The sequence below is a fragment of the Vulpes lagopus genome, chromosome 13 (assembly GCF_018345385.1).
Source record: "Vulpes lagopus strain Blue_001 chromosome 13, ASM1834538v1, whole genome shotgun sequence".
Classification (NCBI taxonomy): domain Eukaryota; kingdom Metazoa; phylum Chordata; class Mammalia; order Carnivora; family Canidae; genus Vulpes; species Vulpes lagopus.
Genome location: NC_054836.1, coordinates 39,065,066 through 39,086,425, shown reverse-complemented (window position 1 = coordinate 39,086,425; position 21,360 = coordinate 39,065,066).

The window sequence follows — 21,360 nt, the reverse complement described above, 5'->3', positions numbered from 1 at the left end:
CAGTGGGATGCCCAGGAGGGGTGCGGAGCGGTGTAGGAGGAGAGCAAGAAGATCAGCTGACCTGGGGCAACACATAGGAACCTCCAAGAGCGCCTTGGAAGCTCCTGAGGCCCTTACATTTTGCTGCTGGACTCATCCAGGGAATAGAATTGGCGCTAAACTGCATTGTGTATGATGTTTCGAAATATTAAACTTGCTTGGCTATAATCCCAAGTTAATTCTGGGAGTGTAATATTGGAAACAACTCTTTAACCCTCTATGGCATTTTGGAGATTTTTACCCTAGTTCATCAAGTCTAAGAAGTTGGCAGTTGTGAGATGCATCATTATTTGTGTACCACTAAGAAAGAAAAAGTGCTGCCAATTACACTGTGACACAGTGCTCATGTATCTACTCAGTTTTTCATTTTTTTGAAAAGATGTCTTTTAGATCTAGGATCTAAAAATGAGTCAGAACCCCAGAAGGAAACAGCACCCTTACAAGGTGGGAGCATGAAAGAAGGTTTGACGAGAACAGTATTTACAGAGGATGTGAGCAGGGAGGAGTGAAGGGCCGCCAGGAGCTGGTGACAGTGGGAAGCGGGCACCACTCCCAGGCTACATGGGGTGCGTGGCGGACCCAGGAGGGAACGGTAGGGAGTGTAGACCATAGCTGCTGGCAGGAGCTGTGGCCTTCTGTGGAGGAGGGGTGCATCCATTGGCAACCCAGTGCCCCAGAGGGAGGCAGCCAGGGGAGTGAACACCCTGACCTCTCTCCTCTGCTCTCCAGGCTCTTGCCATTGCTTCCCATTGGCTGAGCCCAACTGGAAGCCAGAGGCAAGGGGCCATGTAGCCCGCTCAGTCCCTAGCGATCTGCCTCCAGTGGGTACCAAACGGTAGAGAGTACATCTGGAGGGTCGAACAGGGAATTGCTAGAACAGAGGGGTTTTTTTTGGTCTCCTGTCACTCTTGTGCATACATAATGAGGAAAACTATCAGAGAAACAATTGCTTGAAGTATCCCTACAACTTCATATTCAGGATCCTCAACATTTAATTTTTTTCACATGGTGTCATGTTGTGTGCCAACAGGTTGCCATGTTTCTTAGAAGGGAGCCCCACCATTGGCTCCGCGTCAAAGCCGCTGACACCCTGCAATGTTGCTGTGGGGCCTTTTTCAAAAAATTGCGGTAACATATATATAACATGAAATGCACCAATTTAACCATTTCTTAAGTGTACATTTCAGAGGCATCAAACACGTTCACGGGGTTGTGCAACCTATCATTACCATCCATCTCTAGAAGTTTTCATCACCCCAAACTGAAACTCTGTACCCGTTAAACAATAACTCTCCATGATGTTGGCACTTTCCTGACCTTATCAGAAGGGGCCAACAGATGATTTTCAGATTGAATTTGTGCAAAGGTAGGACATGTCAGTAAGATGATACAGGCTCCTGGCTGACAGCATTTATAAGGTCTTAGACATTGTAAGATGCATCCTAGTTTCAGAGGTCTTAAAATGTGGAAAAATATGTTATTTAGAATCAACGGAATATGACGATCTCTCTAGAATAGCACTTCAAACCAGTATTCCACGAATGGGCTTCAGGTGGGCCAAAATATTGTTCTCCTTTGCTCTCAGTAAGGCAGGTGAGCTATAGGGCAGCTGGAATCCTTAGGCTGGAAACCCTTGGCCTTGAGTATCATTATCTATTTACCCCAAGGTGCCCTTAAAATATTACCGTTTACTATGTAACATAATACGAAAAGGCTAGGAAGCACAGCTTTGGAAGATTCCCTTCTAAAGTGTGGCCAGATTTCTGATTTTACACTTTGCTACCGTATTATCTGCATGCGTCAGAAGGGAGGGGACACTGACGGAGAAGCTGTGCAAATACGCTTGGACAAATGTAGCAGTAAAGCTCCACCCTGTTCCAGAGGATGGAAGATGCATTCCAGCCATTGAGATCCTTTCTGCGTTCGTGCTGTGAAGAGGTCCAACAGAAATGATTTAAGGGTGCTCATCAGAAGCAAACCCATGCATACCCTCTGAACCAGCAATTTCATTTATGCTGGTTAGGATAGCTTTGACTCTAAGGAATATAAACCCAAACTCCACTGGCTGAAAGGAAAAACAACTTCTGGCACTTTAGAAGAAGTCCAGAGGGAGGGAGGCTTTGGGCTGGTTCATTCAGAGCCTCAACAGTGCATTAAGGGGCCAGGTAGCTACCTGGATCTTTCGCCTCTGCCATCCTTGATCTCTTTGCCTTATTTCCACGCTAGGTCCTCTCCTGTCTGTGTGAACATTGCGGCAACTCTACGTGTGACAGAGCCCTTTGTATTCTCAAGGTCCCCAGCCACTTTCTGCTATTTTCCAGAATTGAATTGGATGCCTAGGTATTCACCGATGACTGCCAATGGGGATGGGACCATGTGACCGGCTAGACCAACCAGAACCTAATTTGAGTCGGGAGGTGTCGAGGTGGACCCTGAACCAAATCAAGTCTGTTAGCAAAGAAGAGATGGGGGGTGGGGTGTCATTTGGGTAGGCCAAAGAAAGTGTCTGCTGGCCCACTTTTAGGGAGCAGTGTCCCAAAACTACTACTCCCTGGCAATTGTACACTCATCGCAGTATGATTTTTAAAGGCAAAAATTCAAATTTTTTTTTATTTATGATAGTCACAGAGAGAGAGAGAGAGAGAGAGAGAGGCAGAGACACAGGCAGAGGGAGAAGCAGGCTCCATGCGCCGGGAGCCTGACGCGGGATTCGATCCCGGGTCTCCAGGATCGCGCCCTGGGCCAAAGGCAGGCGCCAAACCGCTCCGCCACCCAGGGATCCCCAGGCAAAAATTTAGAATCAACCAAACCGTCCATCAGTAGAGGAGCAGATAATAAGTTATGGTACGGCCATAGAATAAAATAGTTATCAGGAAAGAGTGCGGGAGATATGTATGCAATCAACAGGGAAGGCTGTGAGATAGAGTTTTCAGTAAGGAAAATGTACAACAATAAAGGGGTTTGATCCTATTCTGATCCTTCTACACGCACGCACATACAGATATACTCAAAATAGAGTTTGTGAGTTCTGATCTGAAGAGGATTCGGATGGGGAGGTGGTGGAAAGAGGAACTTGCACTTAATAAGTTATAGCCTTTCGATTGTTGGACTTTTTGTTAACATGCTTTTGTGATTAAAAAAAAAAAGTAGGGGCATCTGGGTTGCTCAGTGGTTGAGCATCTGCCTTTGGCTTAGGTTGTAATCTTGGGATCCTGGGATCGAGTCCCATGTCAGGCTCCCCACAGGGAGCCTGCTTCTCCCTCTGCCTATGTCTCTGTCTCTCATGAATAAATAAATAAAATCTTAAAAAAAAAAAACAAGTAACTTTGCCACATGGGAAGAAGTCGAACAGAATGTGACCATGGAAATAGCATGTCACTTGGTAAGGAGATCATACTCCTCTCCTGCATTACAGCCACATGTATAAATAAATTAATCCTTATTTTATTACTTCTTTTTTGAAGTCTCAAGCCCAGAGTGGAGGCATCTATCTCTGATGGCTAATGGTGTATCCTTTTGAGCAGGGCTGTCCAATCCCATAGCAACTAACCACATATGGCTATTTCCACTTAGATTAACGAGAATGAAATGAAACAAGCTCAATTCTTCAGTCACACTAGCCACGTTTCAAGCCTTAGCAACTATGCATGGCCAGTAGCTGCTGTGCTGGACGGCTTAGATTATAGAGCCTGTCGGTCACTGCAGAAAGATCTGGCTGGCTGTGTGGCTAGAAGCTTGAGTTCAAGTGTAGGCTTAGTTTCTTAGAAGCCATGTAGCTTTGGGCAAGTTATTTAACATCTTTCTTTCTAGTCATTAAAACAGGGTTGATGATGGTACTTAATTCACAGAACTATTGAGCAGATTAAAATCCACAGTGCCTGGTGCATGGTAAATCATCAGTAAAGTTTCCTCTCATTGTGATTACTGTTAGGAACATTTCTGCTAGCATTGACTGAGCACCTAACTAGATGTTGGGTATTGTCCTCACACCTCTATCCTATGGGTAAAACTAAGGTTGGACAAGTGAAGTAAAGCTATCCCATCCCACTCGAAGAGGCGGGGCAGAGTCTGAGCCTGGTCCCATTCCCAGGCTTGTACTCCTTGGTGTTTAATCTGTTAGGTGACCTTTTTTTCGGGGGGTTGGAAGGGTGAGAGTTAGTCCTCCTTCTGGCATCCTCGTGCCACCCCCCCCCCCAACCGCCTTCCTCCTCCCTTTCTGAACAAGAGCTGACCCGTTCCAAAGTATGATAAGATTTTAGATTTCTAATTAACTTTCTTTCTGTCTCTTGTTTCTCTTTTTGCTGGTGCAAGGGAAAGTTGGAGAAGAGAGGACAATGACACAGGTTGGCAGCTGAGTCCCCCATTCTCTGTGGTGTGGGAATATTCTTAGTTTCTTCTTGTGGGTTTTCCTAAAGTCAAATAGTCCTTTTAAAAGGAAACCACTCTTGACCAAATTAAAGAACGGGAGATCTTGCTTGAAGATGAAGCAGGAAGAGACAATTATCTTCAAGAGCTCCTAATCAAAGTTTAAAATCATCATATGTCTCCGCTTAAAGGTTCAGTTACACATACCCCTTGCTTCGAGGAGGGGGTGAGTGGAGGGGGGAGAGGTCTGCGGGAAAGCATGTGGATCCACGTAGACATTTATGAAGGATGCTCACAAGAGGAGGCTGGGGGTGCTGTTTTCCCTCCCGCATTTGGGAGGGGACTTGCGTCCCACATGCCTTCTCGGGCTGGACCTGGCTTGGTTTTCATTGGTGGCAGTGACACCCTTCACTGCAGAACCTTTAGAATTGTTTTCCCCATGGGGCTGCGTGCTGTCAGAAAGATGGGTTCCATTTCAGCGGTGAGAATAAAGCTCTGCAGCAGCACAGAACAGAACTGGTATCTGCAGATAAGGTCTTACTTTGTATTTCATTTCTTAAGCTGCAATTCCAGTTGGCTACTGTTTCCCTGTGAGTCAACATTTATATTGAAGTTATTACCATGAGCTGAAGTGCTATGGAAAATACGCCTTCAGTTTTTTTTCACTCTTCATAAGCTGAGAGAGAGAGACAGGGAGAGAGGGAAAGTGTGCGTGAGCGTGTGTGTGTGAATGTGTGTGAGTGTGTGTGTGCGCTGGGGGAGAGGTATGCTAGAGGAGACCATGAATGCAGCTTTTGAAAGGCCATTGAGAATTGGCTTGTTAGGGTGTCCTGGTGTTGTGTCTGGGGATCAGAGAAAACAAAGAGGATGGTTAAGCAAGACCATCTTGGGCTGCTAAACCATGTGGTGTTAACAGTTAACCAGGATTTATCTGTACCCTGTGAAAACCAAATGTGGAATTTAGTTCATCTTTCTAGCTTCCAAGTAGTGAATTTGAAATCATTTGAGTTGTTTCACCAGAAAATGAATTGTGGATAACTTACCTTGAAAAATTTGAATAGCGTTTGAATGGAAAACACATGAAATAGTAGGAAACTTTTTCTCTCTTATACTGTTTCTTCCTCCTCGAGGCAAATCATGCGATTTCTTTGTTTCTGAAATATGAGTTACTGAAAATGAATTGTAGCACAAAGCCTAGAACGTTGGCAACTTCCATTCTAAGTTCCATCATGGTGGGGGTCATCTGTGCTTGATTTGTTGCTAAATTCCGACACCTATCACTGCTCCTGGCACATTGTAGCCATTCCATAAATATTTGAATGTGTAAATGGGCTTGTGGCTCCTAAGCTGTGTGTGTGTTTGTGTGTGTGTGTGTATGTGAGTGTGTTTAAGTATCTTTACTTTGAGAGTTAATGTAATTTCAATTTGTTTGCACTGATGTTAACTTCTTAGATGTTTGATATGGTGATAGGTGAGATCACCACATCCTTCCACAGACGTGCTGGCCAAGTGTTTCTCCTGTGGAATTAGTAAAAGCATAATTTCTCTTCCAACATTTCTTTTTAGGTTGATCCTGGATTGAGAAGTTTCCAGCCTGGAATGATTACAAATGAAAGAAACTTTTTTCCTTATTTTTCCTGATGCCAACACACCCACGTCTCTCTCTTAAAATGATAGCATTACATTTTGGACTAATGTGATAAAGTCCAGGGGTCTTCAGCCTGGGTGTGTGTGTGTGAGGGGGTCGGGTAGATGAAGATTTTGTAGAGGATGCTTGGGCATTGAAATGTGAGAATTGATTTTGTATCCTCAAGACCTCATTGGTGATTTTCTAACACTGACCTGCCTCAGTATTATGTGGGCTCTGGTTGTTTCTCCTTAGCCTTCTTTTCCCACTCTACAAGAGAAAGGCTGTTTCTTTCTCTTACCCTCACCCATCTCAAATCTTTCTAAAGTGTGTTGCCTAGGATATGAGATCCATTGATATACCAAACACAGGGGCAATTTCACTTGACAACATGTATTTATTAAATACCTACTATGGAGGCACCTGGATAGCTCAGTTGAGTAAGCATATGACTCTTGGTTTCGGCTCAGGTCACTATCTCTGGGTCATGAGACCAAGCCTGACCTGGGGCTCTGGCTTAGCATGGAGTCTACTTGGGTTTCTCTCTCCCTCTGTCCCCTCCCCGAATCCCCGTGCTCTTTCTTTCTCTAAAATAAATTAATTTAAAAAGAGAGAGAGGGAGAACACTTGGGGCATCTGAGTGGCATGGTCAGTTAAGTGCCTGACTCCATCTCAGCTGAGATCTTGATCTCAGGGTCATGAGTTCAAGCCCCACATTGGGCTCCATGCTGGGCCCAGTGTGGGCCCTTTAAAAAAAAAAGAGAGAAAGAGAACACTCTAAATATTCTAATTATTAAATCAAGAGCTTGTTCATATATTTTTTAAATGGATCGTTTGTTGGTTTCAAATTGCTATGACATTTAAGATTCATTGGTTACATATAAAAGAATAATGTCACAATTTTCTTTTAAAATCTCAAAATTCACAATTACCAGAAAATGCACCCCATGAAATCATTCACACTTACGAAAAATGTTAAGTGCTTACATTTGTGCTGAGGGCACATAATTTTTCAAAGTTCCTATGATGGAGCGGGCCAGGCAAGCTGTGGAAATAACCTTGTGAAGACCAAACTGCAGCTCATGTGTTTCGGGAAGGGAGCTGCTAGGGGAGGGAGGGGCACAATAACAGGAGAAAACATTGCCTGGTTGTAACTGATGTTGGACAGAATCATACTAAGGCTTTCCCCGAAGGGACAGGAAAAAAAAAGCATGCAGATCACTTATAAAATGTTGACTTAATAATCACTGGTTTTAAATGACCAACATAAATACGAATAATTAAATTTTGTGGTCATTTTGGATTGTCATCTGTAGAGGCCAGAAAACCATGATAATGTAATTAAGATACTAGGCGAGGGTGATGAACCACTGTGCAGCCGTAACCCTGAAAGGATTCACATGCAGGCGCCGGCATCAGTGGATGGAGAGCCCCCTTCACAAGGAACACGCGTGAACAAAGTTCAGTCTGATAGAACCTTGCTCCGGAACAGCATGCTTATTATGTACAGCCCCGTGGGTTGTGCAACATGGAAGCCCTGTTGTGCTTTACACCTGCAACAAATATTTAGTGAGCACCTACTATGAGCCAGGCTTTGTGCTGAGGGATAGTTAAATACTGGTGAGCAAAAGGACATGACCCATTCTTGACTGTGTGCTCAGTGTCAACCTCCTAGGGAAGATCAGATGAGCTTTTTGGGGGGAAAGGTAAGCAAGGCTTGAGCCAAGCATGAGTGCCAGCCTAGTGCTAGCATGCAGTCGATGTAAGCAGTTATTAATTAATAAAAAGTAAAGCTGCTGCTGCTGCTTACTAGTATCACCAGTATTAACTCTAGTCCTAGTTACTGCCACCAAGATTACTACCCAGGTCCGGGACATCTTATTTCCGGAGGCACCATTGGAAAGAGCACCAACCTGGATGTTGTTTTTTTAAAATGCTCTGGGCACGGTTTTAAATACTTTACATATCTCATCTCATTTATTCCTCACAACAGTCTATTCTTGTGTCCCTTTTACGGATGAGGCCGCTGAGGCACAGGGAAGTTCAATTACTTGCTCCAGAGCACACAGCTATTAAGGAGTGGAACCTGGATTCAATCCCAGGCGCTCCAGCTCCACGATACGGACTCTCTCTTAATCATAATAGAATTAAGAGTTAATATTTATGGAGCACTTAATCTGGATCAGGCCTTGCGCTAGCCACTTTACATAAATTATCTAATTTAATTTTCGCGGTAAAGTAACTCTGGTGTATTATCTCCAATTTACAAGGAAACAGAGACATAAGGTAGCTAAGTAACTTGACCGAGACTGCAAAGCTGGCAGATGGCAAAGCCAGAATGTGGAGTGAGGCTTCCAATCCAGATCCCTGGATGCCCATTTTCTGGAGTTCCATGGCAGATAGTTTTCAGGGGTGCTTTCATAGCTGATGGCCTTAGTTCAGGGCTTCCTAAGTTAGGGCCTCCCTGGCCACCTTTCATCCCATTGCTTACACACCATCAGAAGCTGCCACAGTATGGGGCACCTGGGTGGCTCAGTCATTGAGTGTCAAAACTCTTAATTTCAGCTCAGGTCATGGTCTCAGGGTTGTGAGACCGAGCCTGTGTTGGGCTCCGCATTGGCTATGGAGCCTGCTTGGGATTCTCTCTCTCCTCTACCCTCTGTCTCTCCCCACCTCCCAACAAAAAAAGAAAGAAAGAAAGAAAAAAGCTGCCACAGTGTCTCAACACACCATTTAAGTAACTTCAAACTGTCTTGCCCTAAAAATCTTTAGTGTCACTGAATGGATTTTAAAAGTGCCAAGGTTGTTTAGTGATCAGGGTTGGAGGTACAGAAATCACACAGAATCTGAGTCTTAATAGCTGCTATCACAAACCTGGGTATGAGGTTGTTCTCTCAATGGTACATTTTAGGATGGGGTCATCATCAAACTATATGGTAAAAACTAAAGCTAGTTCTTTCTACTACAAGGATAATAATCTGACTTTGGAACAGTTGGTATGAGACTTTTGGCTGCTTGTTTTTACAAATGAGCCTTCACCAGTCCATGGATGTGCCCCCTAAATGGCTGTCTCTGAGGTCAGGTACTGTCCAAGTAGTGGTTAGCACAGTTCAGAGTTGAGATGCTGGCCAGAGAACCAGCCAACGGCCACCTACGAGCCCAGACACACAAGTGCAGGCATGCTGGTGTGCTGCAGGGGCTCCAAGCTCAGAGAGCATCTCCTCCTCAGTAAATGATTTGTCTATTTAATGAACATATATTAAGGACCTGTTGCTCACCAGATCCTGTTAGGTACTGGTTCTACAAAGATAAGTAAAATGCAGTTCTTTCCCTACAGAAACTCGGAACCTGAAATAATAGATAAGAGTATACATAGGGGTGGCACAGTTGGTTAGGCGGCTGATTCTTGGTTACGGTTCAGGTTATGGTCTCAGGGTTGTGATATTGAGCTCCACATTGGGCTCTGTGCTCAGTGTGGAATCTGCCTGGGATTCTCTCTCTCTCTCTGCCCTTCCTGCTTGTGATCTCTCTCTCTCTCTCAAATAAATAAATATATCTTAAAAAATGTATACACAAATCCCTGTACCATACAGTATCAGGTAGGTATTTAAAAGGTTGGGGATGGACACCAAGGAAGCAGTGTCCATCTAGACTGAGAAGTGAGGGTCTGGGAATAATTCCCAAAGGTGTAATAGATTGTGCCCTTCAAAATTTATATGTTGAAACCTAATCCTTAGTGTGATGGTGTTAGAAGGTGGGCCTTTGGGAGGTGATTAGGTCATGGGGGTGCAGCCCTCATAAATGGGATTAGAGCCCTTATAAAAGAGACCCCAGAGAGATCCCTTATCTCCTTTCACCATGTGAAGACACAGCAAAAAGACAGCTATATAAATCATGAAACTGGTTCTCTCCAGGCACCCAATCTGTCAGTAACTCCATCTTGGATTTCCCAGCCTCCAGGATTCTGAGAAAAAAAAATACTGTTGTTCGTAAGCCATCCTTTCTATGGCAGTCTTGAAGGCCTTGGAGGAAAAACAGGAACTCAAAAATGGAGAGAAAGGAGAAGAGCACTTGAGCTAGCGGCATGCAGAAATGTATGCAATCACTGAGTGGCACGTGGGATTGGGATCTTGTATGGCGGTTGTAGCATGGGCCTGTACGTGTAGGAGGCAGGGGACAAGGCAAGGGAGATAGGCAGGGGCCACACATCGTGATGGGCTCTATATGCATCCCCAGGGGATTTGGACTTTATGTTGAATGCCGTGAGGAGCTCCCAAAAGACTTTAGGCAGGAAGGGATGTAGTTAGATGAGGATTTTGAAAAATAGCTCCTGCTGCAAGAATGGGCATGTGGGGTGCTGGGCAGGGGAGGTGAGCAGTAAGTCTGGAGGATGGTGGACCAGGTGGGAAGTAATGGTAGTAATCCTTCTATGAATTTGCTCAAGATACTTAGGAGATAGAATAAGCCAAACTTGGTTTTGGCCTGAATTTGAACAAAGAAAAAAAAAATGAAGCTTAGGTTGATAGATTTATGGTAACTTTGCAAGTTACCTACAGTACCTGGCTTACCACTTTTGGAGGTGTTGGTGGTGGCAAAAAAGAGAAGGGAATTTGGAAGTATGGGTGACAGAAACTCAGTGCAGAATGTGGGATGGGAACATTCATTGCCTCTCAAACCCAATCTTTTCTTCTTTTGGATCAATAGAGCCTTTGATTTCTAGTTAAGCTAACTAGCTACAGTGTTCAGGTTTCTTTGCATCTGGGTATGGCCATGGGACTCAGTTCTGACCAACATGACAAAACTGAAGTATCATGTGATAAGCCTGCAAGTTAAGTCATTTCCAAAAGAAGCTGTTACCCACCACTTACTCTCCTATTTTTTGTTCCTGAACTCAAAGGAGCCTGGATCCCTGACAACTTAGTGGAGCAGAGTGCCACAGCAACTCTGAACTGCCTGCCTCCAGTTTTTACTTCTTTGATAAAGACAAAGTTTTTTTTTTTAAGACAAAGTTTTTTTATATTGTTTAGGCCACTGTTCATTTGATTTTCTGTCACACATAACTGAACCTAACTCTAATTAATTCACATGATTTGTGGGACTGATACATACTCTAATTTGGGGACTTGAGAATATTATCAGCTCAAATAAATTGTTTCATGGTTATTCAATGAAAAGTCTTAGACACCTAAGATTTCATTTCTGTAACTCTGGTTTTCATTTCTCCCAAATTCTCAGAACAAATCTTCCTGGGTCCTGGGGAATTCAAAGATACGGTGAAATGCCTGTTTGGATTTTATCTCTCACTCCCCATATATAATCCCAGAGAATTACAAGAGGTGTTTTGTTAATCATGTCACCTTATTCTGTTTTTTGGTGCTTTGACATATTGGAGCCTTCCTGACTCTGGAGAGACTTTCCTTTCCAGAGCTAGCTAATTCCTAGAGGTAGCGGATCACTCACCTGGGAGCATCCCTTTCATATGCAAATCAACCAATCCTGAGGCCCGTACCACAAACCAGCTCCTCTGTTGGGTTCTTACTCATTGAGCCAGTATTCCCCTGCCCAAATCACCACAGAGCCAGAATACCAGACCACTAGAGATAGCCCCCCTAAACACCAGAGACCACAGAAATTATTCAAACTCGCCAATACCAATCCTGTTTACCTTGCTTTGTCTATTCCTTCCTGTGCAAAGCACAGTCAAGGCTCTAGTCCCTGTTATCCCCTCTCTCCCTCTGCCTCCTACCGACCATGATTCCCCATCTGGCCCCGCATGGCATGCTAAGCCTTCTGTTTCTAAGGACCCAATGGTATACAAAACTTCTTTTTTATGGCAGTCTTTCCTGTGCCTGCCTGCCTTAGCATACTTAATTCAAACAAATCCCAGGTCCCCTTATAAAGCAGTGTGTGCCTTGATTTCCCTGGCAGAAGGACCAGCATACAGTTCTTCAGCAGGACCGTGGATGATAAGATGTTTGGGAAAGAGAAAGATGCAAAAGGGAGAGGACTCAATAAAATGATGGTCATTGATTTATTCACATTCATGGCATTTGCTTTACCAAAGTGATGATTCTGTATTGCTGAGCATTCATGTTTTTAGATTTGATGCATAATTATTAATGAAGTCGTGTTACGTAATCCTTAAAGTAAGTACATACACACCCCTCTAGGTGCTTACTGTTTCTCTTTCCTGAATATTCTATTAATTCATGTTCCTGTAGCATTTATAAACTGCATACAGTACATTTACATAAGTAAACTATATGCCTAATAAAAATTAAAATATCTTCTCCTGGGAGCTTGTAGTTAAGAAAACTGTGTTATTTAGAATTAATATTATATACTAGGTAGTTGTGTCTACAGTTGCCTGTCATTTAAAAGGAAGAAATCCTTTTCTCCAAGAGCCGCGATGGACTGTGTCGGAGTCTTGAGTGAGTCACTGCCACACATGGTACTGGACAGCTGATTCATTGCCTTTCTTCTTGTTCCAAGTTGTTGTTCCTGAAGCAATCATGCACCGAGCACAGTGGTTGTTAGCTGAAGTTGAGGTATAAATTTCACCTGGGGCCCATTCAGTTCCAGGGTATAGTTGAAGCCAACCCAGGATATAAACATCTGTATTTACACAACAGATAGATTAAGGATAATAATTCACTTTCCAGAGGATTCACCACTGTACACTCTCTTAAAATGAACTAATTTTATATAAAGTGTGATTTGGTTTTTGAAGCGTCCCTCCTGTAGGCAATTTTGTGGGGGAGAATCTGTGGTGCAAAGGAAGGTGGTGAGGGTGGAGGGTGGGGGGGAGAGGGGTAAGATGTAGTGGGGTGGGGGGTAGGTATTACAGACTTGAAATATGGCAGTTCTTTTTTAGGTCCTTTGTGACTTTATCTCCATGTTCCATCAACTTCTAAGTTGAGATATCCTTTAGGACATATTGTGGTATGCAGAGATGGAAGCTTGATTGCAAAGTATTAAAAGGTTAATTGAATATATAAAGTTCTAGCATTCCTTAATGTAATGGGAATGCTAACAGACTTTGCAAGGGTCTAAATAACCCTGCCTTCAATAAAGCAGTTTATAGCTGCCTGAGCATGTTATATCCATGATCTCACTTGTCTTTGTAACAATCCTATGGAGGGGAAGGCAAGGTGATACTTTCATCTCCATTTCACCGATCATGATCCACAGTCACATGGATCACAAGAGGTGGGACTGGGACTGCAACACCGGCGTTCTCCTCCTAGTCCAGAGCATGTCCTATCACCCCAGGAGTGCCCTCTCCAACTGCCCTTGGTTTGAGTGAACCAGTAACCCCTGACTTGTCATTTTGACCTTCTGAATTTCATATCATTTTCGTCACCTCTGCAAGAAAACCAGTCCTCCATCCTTCTTCATTGGTGTGTCTTAATCAGCTCTGAAATGTGGACTTAGTGATTCCTGGTTGTCATTTGTGACTGTAGATATCGATAGTGGAAAATATTTACTCCTGAAGCCCTAAGGGAAAGTAATATGAGTTGTGTTGCTTTCCTGCCAAATATTCATTGGCTTCTTCGTAGTAAGAAGAAATGTTGAGAGACGCATTTATTTATTTGTGGTGATGAATGTTTATATGAAATGAGAATTTGAAAGCTACTTAGATAATAATCCAGTTTTAGAGAAATTATATTAACAACATCCTCTCTAGTAACACATGGCAAGTACTGTCTTAGGAGTGGAAAATTTAGTGTAAGCATTATAAAAGTGCTGTAATAAAACACATTTTCAAAAAGAAAGACTTGGGGCAGCCTGGGTGGCTCAGTGGTTTAGTGCCTGCCTTCGGCCCAGGGCTTGATCCTGGAGACCTGGGATCGAGTCCCACGTCAGGCTTCCTGCATGGAGCCTGCTTCTCCCTCTGCCTGTGTCTCTGCCTCTCTCACTCTCTCTCTCTCTCTCTGTCTCTCATGAATAAATAATTTTTTTTAAAAAGAAAGACTTTTAGGGGAGCCTGGGTGGCTCAGTCGGTTGAGCACCAACCCCCGGTTTCAGCTCAGGTCGTGGTCTCAGGGCTGTGGAATCAAGCCCTGCATGGGGCTCCATGGTCAGCACTAAGTCTGCTTGAGATTCTCTTTCCCTGTCTCTGCCCCTCCCACTCAAGCTCTCTCTCTCTCTCAAAATAAGTCTTAAAAAAAAAAAGAAGAAGAAGAAGAAAGCCACTTAAAAAGTCAAATAATTATTGCCCAGTGAATACACAAGTTGGAATAAGCACTTTGGGAAGGTCAGCTTTGCCTGGAGTGAGACCTCAGGGGAAAAGCACCTTTACATCCTTCACTCAGAGGGAAGTTCTCCCCAGAGTAACAGACAGGTACTGAACTCAAACCAATTTGACTTAAGTATAGATAACAGCAATTTCCCATTGGTAGCAAGAACCTTCCGTGGTTTCCCTTTTCAGACAAGAAGGTGTTCCCTGGGATGAGCTGAACTGCTATTCAGTGAATGCCAGACAATAGAAAGAATACCATGTCCTACTCGCCTGAGTGCAGAGGGGAAAAATATCAATATCATGAACACCTGATTCTCAGAACAAGATGGAATCCCATAACTTCTTTGACACCATCAGAAGTTCTCAAGACCAACAGTTATGTGTCATGTGTGATCTTCTTACTGACTGAATTTTGTCGAGCTTCATGCATAAAATAGAATTTGTGGCCAATATCCCTTTGAGCTCTGTGTTTTGACTTTGTAAACATTACTTTTTGACTTTGTAAACATTTTTGAGTTTTGAAGCAATTTCTTGACTTCTTGACCAAACTTGCTATAAGTGCAAAGTAAGGCAATGAAAGCAATACCTATTCTGTAATTAATTAGCATCATGTGGTGGCAATATGATGTTGTAGGAAGGTTCAGATCCTCCCTTTGCTTCTTCCTAACCTTGTGACCTCAGATAGATTACTTAGATATTTGTGTCGAATTTTTCTTTTCTTTTTTTTAAGATTTATTTATTTATTTATTTATTTATTTATTTATTTATTTATGATAGACAGAGAGAGACAGAGAGAGAGAGAGGCAGAGACACAGGAGGAGGGAGAAGCAGGCTCCATGCCGGGAGCCAGTCGCAGGACTCGATCCCGGGACTCCAGGATCGTGCCCTGGGCCAAAGGCAGGCGCCAAACCGCTGAGCCACCCAGGCTCAAATTTTCCTGAATTTTTCCAGCCACCCAAATTTTCCTTTTCTTAAACAGGAATACAGATGCCTGAGTTGCTAGGTTATTGTGAGTAGTACATGCAGTAAATAAATATGGCATTAGGGTAAACTTGCCACATAGAAGGTACTCAAAATGTAAGCTAAGGTTAAAGTAAGTTTCAGCATGAGAAGATTCAGCCTTGGTTTATCTGTGCAGTCTAGATTTCCACCAGAAATTCCTGAGAGCTAACAAGTGACAAAGATTTTATTTGCTGTGTATTCAACACGGTTCAGCCAAGCCATGCAAAAATGCTGTTCCGTAAGATAGCGATGTAAAATAGATTTCATCCACTGTGTCTTAAGAGGATCTGTTGGTTGGTTGCACCTGCCTGAGAGCTGCTGCGTCAAGGATCCCAGGATTGTGTGCGGCTTCAAAGGAAAGAGGGCAGTCATTGATTAGTCATGCCTGACGTGGCATTGGAAGTAGGGAGTGGTGACACGTGTGCAGGCATTTCCTTGCCTGGCCTAAGACGCTCTTCCTCATGCCTTTACCCCACAACAGAGATTTCTCTAGTTCTACTACTGCTGAAACGCATGCACGATGCCCAGGAGTAATTCTTCATTACTAGAAAGAAAGGCAGTTTGTTTAAGTGAGACTGTGGCGGGGCAGAGAGCAGGAAAACTCTTCTCCCTGATGTCATGCCTCCGACACTCCATGCCATCCACCTAGTCCTTCAGCCACGTCCAAATGTCTTCCATTTCCCAGGACAGTTGTGCCCTTTCGTAACTACATGCCTTGGCATGTGCCCTTCCTACTGCTGAGAATACCATTCCCCACACTTTGCCACTTGGCAAAATCTACTTACCCTTCAACACCAAGCTCAAGTATAGGTTCTTACAGGAGGGAAGCTTGATGGCTTCTGATTTTCCTTGTGTGCCTGGTGCCCAGCTCATAATAGGCCCTCAGTAAATAAATGTTGATTGAACAAGGTACATGAGTATAAAGAGGGACATGTTGATGAGTTGGAAATCAGGGATTTTCCTGAGAAAATAATCCAGGTTTGATTATTATATTGCTGTCCCCTGGCATTTGTAAAAGCGTTCTGTTTGGGTGCCTTTGGATTTTAAAGGAGTGCTAGCTCTGATTAAGAGTTAAGATAAAAAGCAAAGTTAATATTTGAAATAGGCTTACTGAATTATGATGATTGAGTCTTATAGGACGTAAGACCAGCAAGATTTGAACCTTTAAAAAATTGTGATAAAGTACACCTAACATGAAATTTACCATCATACCTATTTTTTTTTTAAGATTTTATTTATTTATTTAAGACGGAGAGAGAGACAGAGAGAAAGGGTACACAGAGGGAGAGGGAGAAGCAGACTCCCAGATGAGCAGGGAGCCTATCACACCTATTTTTAAGTGTGCAGTTCAGTGGCATTAAGTACATTCAAACTGTTGCACAACCATTACCACTACCCATCTCCAGAAATCTTTTCATCTTGCAAAACTGCAACTCTGTACTGATTAAACAGTATTTCCTTATCCTCCCTCCCCTCAGCCCCTGGCAACCACCATCTGCTTTCTGGTTCTATGAATTTGATTATTCTAGATAACTCAGATAAGTGGAATCGTACAGTACTTGTCTTTTTGCAATTGGCTTATTTAGTTTACTGTAGTGTCCTCAAGGTTCATCCATACTGTAGCATGCATCAGAATTTTCTTCCTTTGTAAAGCTGAATAGTATCCCATTATATGTGTAGTCTACATTTTATTTATCCATTCATCTCTCCATGGACACTTGCGTTGCTTCCACCCACTGGCTGTTGGGAGTAATGCTGCTGTAAACATGAGTGTACAAATTATCTTTTCAAGTCCCTGCTTTCAATTCTCTTGAGTGTACACCCAGAGGTGGAATTGGTGGATCATATGGTAATTTTATTATTAATTTTTTGAGGAAATGCCATACCGTTTCCTGTTTTTCACAGCATCTGCATCATTTCACTTCCCCACTAATGGTGCACAAAGAGTTCCAATTTGTCCACCTCCTTGGCAACACTAGTTATTTTCTGGGTTTTCCTGGATAATAGTCATCCTAATGGTTGTGAGATGGCATCTCATTGTGGTTTGGATGTGCGTTTTCCTCATTATTAGTGGTATTGATCATCTCTTCATGTACTTATCAGATGTTTGTATATCTTATTTGGAGAAATTTCCATTCTAATCCTTAACCCAGTTTTTAATCGGGTTGCTTGATTTTCGTTGTTGAGTGGTAGGAGTTCTTTATATAGTCTGGATATTAACTCCTCATCACATATCACTTACAAATATTTTTTCCCATTCTTCACATTCCCTTTTCAATCTATTATGCCCTTTGGTGCACAGAGGTTTTAATTTTGGATGCGGGCCAGTTTATCTGTTTTTGCTGTTGTTGCCTATGCTTTTGGTATCCTATCCAAGACATCATTGACAAACCCAATGTCATAAAGATCTTCCTGCATGTTTTCCTCTAAGAAATCCATTTTGAATTCATTTTTTGTATATGGTGCAAGGTAAGGGTACAACTTCATTGTTTTGCATGTGAGTATCCAGTTTCCCCAACACCATTTGTTGAAAAGACTGTCCTTCCCCCATTGAACAGTGCTATTGATCTTGTTGAAAATCATTTGACCATAAGTGTGAGAGTTTATTTCTGAGCTACTTTATTTTGTTGATCTATATGTCTATCTTTACTCCAGTACCACGCTGTTTTGATTACTGTAGCATCGTAATAAGTTTTGAAATAAGGAAGTGTGAGAGATCGGGAACTCCAGGTGGCCCAGAAAGGGCCATTCCGCATTGGAGAAACACTTCTCTCTAATCTGCACAATCCACTGTCTCTGGATACATGCATTTTGGCCTTAGAAAAAAAAAGAACTGTTGAACATAACCTGCCTATCTTCTATCAACCATACCTACGAATAACACTTTTTATTTGATAAAAATTCAATTGCCAGAGAACACCTTGATATCCTCTAGATATAAAATGCAAGACCAGTTTCAGTTTGGACATTTGAAGAAGTTTGGGGCCACCATTATGTGAAGGTTGTGTCTGATGGAAGGTATGAGAATTATTTTGCAACTGGAATGTCTAGAGTTATTATTTTTCCCACAGAGCATGTTTATTTTCTCTTTGACAGTATTTGAGGTTATGGACTCTATTTCTGTCTGAAGAAAGAAAGCAGTATACAATAAAATCGTGTGACATTAGGCTGGGTAAAACCAAATGTACTGATTTTCTTCTAGATGAGGACACCCATTTCAATAACTGAAGGAATGGAGAATGTTTGACATTCTGTGAACATGCTAAGCTGACTTTAAGTGAAAGATGATCCCCAGTTCTTTCATTCTTGCTTTAAAAATAAACTATATAATTAAATGGCTATAGATACTTCTTTTGTGGGGACGAAAACAGCAGCCGGATTCTTTGCAATCATGCCAACAGGGCAGTAGGTTTCCTAACCCTTTGGCAAAATAGAGAATCAATATCAATCAGGAAAAAAATGCTAACAAAGGGAAAATCTCACGGGAACCGCAGGCAACACAAGATTTAAAATGTGAATAAAACATCACAGGTCAGCATTAAAACAGACAATACATTTCTTTGCCAAGGCAAGGCATCTAGCCACTAAGCAGAGGCACAAAAACGGACCCAACCACACTAAGGGGACAAAGAGAAAGCCCCAGACCAACAACTTTCCCCTTCACTTTCCGTGCAGAAAGGAGTCTCCTTTCACGAGGAGATGGTTGCTCCATAAGCAGCATTCCGGATGAGGTATTTCACCTTTTTTGAAGGTAAACATCTTCAGAAATAGAAATCTTGCCTATACATAATGTCTAAGATTATTTGAACAGAGAAGTCAGACTTGCTTTTAAAGAGGGAAAGATGATTACCTGTTGGTTAATTTCATCAGCGAATAAGAAGCTTTGAAAGACAGCCTGGGGAAATGATGAAGTCCTAAAAGGTCCCATATAGATTGTGTTCTGACCAAGAGGCAACTAAAGCCATCTCCAGTTGGAAGGGTTTTATGGACTCAGTGGAGAGAACTCTCAGTAGCTGATAGTTCTTGGGGGTCATCTGTTCTCACCGAGTGGCCTCTCATCATGGGAATTTCCATAGTTCAAGCCAAATTCTTGAAAAAAAAAAAAAAACAACCAAAAAAACCCAAAACCAAAACAAAACAGAAAATAATGTTTTGGCATCCAGCCATTATCAAGGGACTGCATTTGGCAAATATAAATACATTTTATTATTTTTTTGCCAAATCATGAAGCATGGGTCTGTATCCTCATGACTTAAAAGAATACAATCAACCTCCAATCAGAGGCAGCCTATGGGAGTGGCCCCAGGTGACTCAATCTCTTTCGAGCCCCTTAGAGTCGCTGGTCTACCAGCACTCATGCCCTAAGGGTCTCAGTTCCACACTCAGGCTTGCCAAGATAAATTAAATATCTATTTTAATGCCTAGAGTGTATTATAAACTCACACACGGATTTCATAGCACTTCAAATTTAGAATTTAGAATGTTTTAAACGTGGTCTGTAGAACCAAATTTATGTCTTTGTGTTAAAAAGAACTATAGTTTACCACAGAGGCATAGCAACAACATCTAGTTCCTGTTCCTGTTTTTCAACTGGCCATCTGACTTTTCTTAATCTTTTGAAGTTCATGTAATAATGACTACTGCTTATTGAGCTCATACAAATGTACACGGCACTCTGCGAAACCCTTTATTTATATGCGATTTTGCATTTAATTCTCATAACATCCCTATGAGGTAGAAGATGTTATTACAGCCACTTCAGAAATATAGAAACCGAGGCTTGGTAAACTTGGCCAAGGCCACCCGGCTGTACCACCGAAAGGGAGCCAAGGCAGTTCGATGCCAGGGTGGGCTCTTTATAGGCGCTGTCTGCTGCTTCCCTCCGAGTTCAGGCAGCGTGGACTGTGTCAATATTCACATGCATCTCACCTGATTACTCAGCTAATGCTCTTACCCTGCAACTGCCAATAGTTTCAGTCCTGATGAATTTCATCCAATTTTCTTCCTTTTAGTTTTGTCCCACTCATTTATTTCCCCTTTTCCAGAATTGTTTGTCTTACATGATCTGTAGTTATCTAGAAAGGCTTGTTTTCTTAGTGTTAAATGAAACTCATATTCTTGTTTGATTAATTGTCCTTGCTGTTCTACTTGCCTTGCTTCAGTGATACGGTGTTTAGTTCGATTTAGAGGCAGTCTGTGGAGGAGATAACTTGGCATCTGTTATTTACATGTGAATGTGTGAGATCTGCAAACTATAACAACGGCATCTGATAATGCAGCATCTGTACTGTCCTTTCCCTTATTCTTCTTCAAGTAGTGACACAAACCACTAGCACCTGGCTGGATATTTTCCTGGAGCAATCATATTTGTGGAACGATTTAAAATGCAGGGGTTCTTTTCTCCCAATTTCTTTCTTTCTTTCATGGCTACCCTTCCTTCAGATAAAGTTGTTGTACAACTGGTCTCCAACTGGAAATATTCTAATTAAGCAACAGAAGAGCGGAATAGTGCTAACTATATTTGTGAGCAACAAAGTAAAAATGTTAATGTTTCATGTTCACTATAGCATTATTTATCACAGCTAAAAATAGAGAGTAATGTAAATATGCCTAAAAAAGGGGTCAGTTAGGGCAGCCCCAGTGGCTCAGTGGTTCAGCTGCGCCTGCAGCCTAGGGCGTGATCCTGGAGACCCAGGATGGAGTCCCACGTTGGGGTCCCTGTGTGGAGCCTACTTCTCCCTCTGCCTGTGTCTCTGCCTCTCTCTCTCTCTCTCTCTCTCTCTCTCTCTGAGCCTCTATGAATAAATAAATAAATAAATCTTTAAAAAAAATAAGGGGTTGGTTAAATTATATGCCATCCATGTGTTGGAATACCATGCTGCCCTGAAAAGTCACATTTTATTTTATTTTTTAAATTTTTAAAAAGATTTTATTTTTTTTGAGAGAGAGAGAGAGAGAGAGAAAGTGAGAGCACCGTGGCAGGGGGTGGGGTGGGCAGAGGGAGAGGGAGAGAGAAACTCAAGCAGACTCTGTGCTAAGTGAGGAGCCCAATGTGGGGCTCCATCTCACGACTCTGAGATCATGA